We start from the raw sequence: 5,076 nt of genomic DNA on the forward strand, positions 1-5,076 counted from the left end.
ATCCTGGAACTCATTTTGTAGACCAGGCTGGCCTTGAACTCAGAAATCCGCCTGCCTCTGCCTCCCAAGTGCTGGGATTAAAGGCATGCGCCACCACGTCCGGCTGGATTTCAGTCCTGCTACCTACACCATATTAACTCCCGAGGTGGGGATGCAGGCTCTTCCTACTGGAATATATGGCCCGCTATTGCCACTATGGCAGGATTGATGATTGCACCAGGAGTTATAGATGCAGATTGTACCGGAGAAATTAAAATGATGACTTCTTTACCTACCCATATTTCTGTCATTCTACCCGGACAGAGAAATTGCTCAATTTTCCTTAAACCGTTGGTTATGTCAAAAAATAAGGTTAAACTAATGTTCGAGGATCCAGAGGATTTTGTTCTTCAGATGCTCATTGGGTCCAGATGAAAAAAGCTGAAAGACCTGAGTCAGTTTTAAGAATAAATGGAAAAAATTTTTACAGGGCTGCTGGATACAGGAGCAGATATATCTGTAATACTTTCTATTCATTGGCCCGAATCTTGGCCTAAAACAATGACCATTACTCAATTATAAGGGACAGGGCAAAGTCAGAGTCCTGAGCAAAGCAGTGGTCTCTTACATTGAGAGGGTGAGGAAGGCCACCAGGGATGTTTTAAACCTTACGTCGTTTCTAATTTGCCTTTTAATTTATGGGGAAGAGATATAATGAAGGACAAGGGAGTCCTTTTATACAGTCAATAGCAAAGTTACACATCGAATGTCTGATTGTGGCTATTTACCTAACCAGGATTAGGAAAGCAAAATCAGGGAGAATTAGAACCCATTATAGTTACCCCTGAAAAAGGAAAAACAGGTGTAGGGTATTGTCAATGGACACCATTGACAAGCCTGCCCTCCCTACAGATAAAATTACTTGGAAAAGTGATGACCCTGTATGAGTGACTCAGTGGTCTCTTCAGAAAAAAATCTGGCTGCTCAACAACTAGTACAGGAGCAGTTGCAAGCTGGCCACATTGAGCCTTCTAATTCCCCATGGGACTCACCTATATTTGTAATTAAGGAAAAAAAAAGTCAGGCAAGTGGAGATTATTGCAAGCTTTACAAAAGATTAATGAAACCCTGGAACTTTGGAAGCATTACAACCTGGCTTACCTGCTGGAGCTGCCATTCCAAAAAATACACACAAAATTATTGTAGATTTAAAAGATTGTTCCTTTGCATCCTGATGACTATAAAAGGTTTGCATTTAGTGTGCCTGCTTGTAATTTTAAAGAACCCACAAAGCAATATCATTGGAAAGTTTTGCCTCAAGGAATGGCTAATAGCTCTAAATTATGTCAAAAAATTGTTGCTGCTTCAATATAAGAGGTTAGGATTTTGAATTCTTCTGTGTATATTATTATATGGGTAATATTTTATTAGCTGATCCTTCTGAAAGGAGTTTTTCTACAAGCCTTTGCTCTTAGACATCAAGCTTTAAAATCTTGGAGATTAGTTGTTGCTCCAGAAAAGATTCAAAGACAATATCCTTTTTTAATATTTGGAACATCAGTTATATCCTAAACAAATTATGGCACAGAAAATTCAAATGATAAAAGATAATTTACTTACTTTAAATGATTTTTGAAGCTGTTAGGAGATGTTAATTGGCTAAAACCTCATCTTAAGATTACCACAAGAGAACTTAAACCTCTGCTTGATATTCTCAAGGGGAACACAAATCCTAATTCCCCTTGGCAATTAACTGATGAGGGACGAAGAGCTTAGCAGAAAGTTGAGAAATCTTTCTTCATTTCCCAGTTTTAATGCTTTATTATGAAGCTGTTGCTATGCCAATACAGAATTGTAGGATAGAATCATGAAAGTATTTTGGGAAAGAACCTCCTAAAATATTTATTCCTTATTGCAAACAGCAATTAAATTGGTTATTGCAGAATATTGATATTTGTCTTATTGCATGTGCAAACATTTCAGGCAAAATTGATAATCATTATCCAAACGACAAGTTGTTACAACTTGCCTCTATGCATGCTTTGTATTCCCTGTAAATTTACGCATGCAGCCCATAGAGAATTCACTGTATTCACAGATGTCTCATCTAATGGGAAGACAGCATATGTGATTGGATCACATGTTCATTCTCTTGAGTTTCTCCCCGCTTCAGCACAGATAGGTGAATTATGTGCTGTAGCCACTGTCTTTGAAATGTTGAAAAATCAAGCTTTTAATTTGTATACTGAAAGCCTATATGTAGCTCATGGTTTGCAATTGCTTGAGACTGTTCCTCTTTTAGATACTGTTAATTCTCTCTTTTTTTGGTTTTTTGAGACAGGGTTTCTCTGTATAGATAGCCCTGGCTGTCCTGGAACTCACTCTGTAGACCAGGCTGGCCTCAAACTCAGAAATTTGCCTGCTTCTGCCTCCCAAGTGCTGGGATTAAAGGCGTGTGCCACCACTCCCAGCAGATACTGTTAATTCTCAAATTTTGCAATTATTTATCTAATTACAACTCAATTTAAGAGAGTGCACTGTTCTACAATTTACAGGACATTTAAGAGCTCATTCTGGATTGTGCAGACCCCTTAGTGAGGTCATTGCCACAGCAGATTTGTATATATACTGGGCAGATTATAGGCCTTACACAGGAACCATTAGCCAAACATTCTCATTCTTTACATCATCAAAATAGTAATAGCTTGAGACAACAATTCGGTATTTCTAGAGAATGTGCATGTCAAATTGTAAAGACTTGTCCTCAGTGTCCTCAATTTCTTCCTGTACCACATAATGGTGTTAATCCTTAAGGGTTTGTACCTAATCAATTAATGCAAATGGATGTTGTTCATATTTCTGATAATGGAAAATTAAAATATGTACATGTGACTATTGATACCTTCTCAGGCTTTCTTGTTGCATTTGCTTAAACAGGAGAAGCAGCGAAAAATGTCATTGCCTATGTTGTTTTTCTATGATGGGTGTTCTAAATCAGATTAAGACAGATAATGGAACTGGCTATTGTAGTCGAGCATTTGAGAATTTCTGCCAACAATTTAATATTACCCATATTACTGGGATTACTTAAAATCCTCAAGGACAAGGTTTTGTGGAACAGGCTCATGGAACTTTAAAATGATATCTTTATAAAATAAAAAAAAGGGGGAGTTATATCCCCATGTACCACAAAACTATTTAAATCATGCTCTTTTTATTTTAAAAGTTTTAAATTTGGATGTTCATGGACATTCAACTGCTGAACATTTTTGGCATCTTTATACTTCCACTACATATGCTTCAGTGAAATAGAAGGATTCTATGACAGGCTAATGACTCTGTACTCATATGGGGACGAAGGCACATATGTGTTTTTTCACAGGAAGAAAATGGGGTGCAGTGGCTGCCAGAAAGGCTGATGGGACAAATGGAACAATCCTACCTTCATGCTAATTCCCTTAATGATGATGATGATGATGACCACGATGACGATGATAGTTCCTGCACACAGTGACGTCTACTGGGCCTATGTTCCCTGATCATCACTGATACATCCAGCTGTGTGGTTCAGACTGAAGATTCTCATGACCAGTAACAATGCTTAACTTCTTGGATCTCCCTGAAAAGGGGAGTCAACTTATAATAAGACCATGACTTTCAATGCATTTGATGATGGAGCTCCAGTTTGCTTTGTGAAGAATAGTATGAATGATGGACGTGTTTCTGTGTTCACTCAAATTTGGAAGAAAAACGTTTCACAAACTGTAACTCAAGGCACAGAGATGGGCATGTCTAAACATTATGAGGGGTCTACCCCTGATCCTCATGAGATATGACTTTGTAGGTCTGAGCCCACCAAGAATGTGGAACTGACTTAACAACATTGTTAAAATGGAGAGAATGTTATAATTAATCCCCAATGTGGTTTAATGTTTTTCAATAATATGTGATTTGTTGATTGGGCAGGGAATGAGTCAAACCTTGTACAAAAGGAGATATCCATAGATCTTTGACAACTAGGTTCTGGACATTTCCAAGGACATATTTGGAAGTTGGCTGCAGCTCTCTATGAAGTTACGTTGGCAATAGACAAAACTGGGACAGGATCTTGATTTCAAACAAATATACATGTATTAAGGCTCCTAGTCTTTTATTAATTGGTCACATTAAAATTACTTTAGTTTCTTCTACAGTATTTAATGTAAGTTGTGTTGATTTGTACACTTTCTAATTGTGTTAATGTGTTGAAATCTGGCATGTCTGTTATAGTGGTCTATCAACCAGCTTTTGTTTTATTGCTTGTGAGTATGACAGGACTTGGTATTCTGAAAAGAGCTTGCATATATTGGAAGAAATGAGCCAGGTTTTAAGTAGAAGCAAGAGGGTAGTGGGCTTGATTATTGCCAGTACGGTAGCTCTGATTACATTAATAGCTAGCACCTCTGCTTCTGCAATTGCTTTGACACAAGAAATTAAGACAGCTAATTTTGTTAATCATTTAGCAAAAAAAATGTTACTAATGTTATGAGTACACAAGAAGATTTAGATAGACATTTGGAATAATGAACTGATGCTCTTTATGATACTATTCAAACTACTGGAGAGGAGGTTTAGAGTTTAAAAGTAAGGAGCCATCTCGAGTGCCATGACAAATACCAATGGATTTGTGTTACTTCTAAAATATACAATGACAGTCATTATAAATGAGAGAAAATTCAGACAATTGCAGAGTATTTGGCATAAGTATAACACTTCTCTGGATGTTTTAACTTTTCCTAACAAGATTATGAATTTAAAGAATGCTGCTTTGCTGAGTTTTGGTGCTGTGGACACTGCTGATAAAATTGTTTGTGGCTTAAGGTCAGTATTTCCATCTTGGTCAAGCTTTAAGAAGGTCCTGAGTTCAAATCCCGGCAATCACATGGTGGCTCACAACCATCCGTAATGAGATCTGGCGCCCTCTTCTGGTGCATCTGGAGACACCAGAAGAGTACAGTGTACTTAGATATAATAATAAATACATCTTAAAAAAAATGGCATATATAGCTTGATCATGTTGGTCCTTCTTGTCCTGGGAATACTTTTATTCCTGCCCAT

At 37.4% G+C, this 5,076-nt stretch overlaps 1 long non-coding RNA gene across 1 annotated transcript in view; it reads left to right on the forward strand.

The window, feature by feature from the left end:
• LOC115031134 overlaps window positions 1-4,073 on the forward strand; it is a 12,457-nt gene extending 8,384 nt beyond the window's left edge. The window contains exon 4 of the long non-coding RNA XR_003836756.1: window positions 3,362-4,073. This is a non-coding gene — a long non-coding RNA (uncharacterized LOC115031134). The remainder of the gene's footprint in view (window positions 1-3,361) is intronic.
• Window positions 4,074-5,076: the final 1,003 nt, after the last annotated feature.

The sequence above is a fragment of the Mus caroli genome, chromosome 5 (genome assembly GCF_900094665.2).
Source record: "Mus caroli chromosome 5, CAROLI_EIJ_v1.1, whole genome shotgun sequence".
Lineage (NCBI taxonomy): Eukaryota > Metazoa > Chordata > Mammalia > Rodentia > Muridae > Mus > Mus caroli.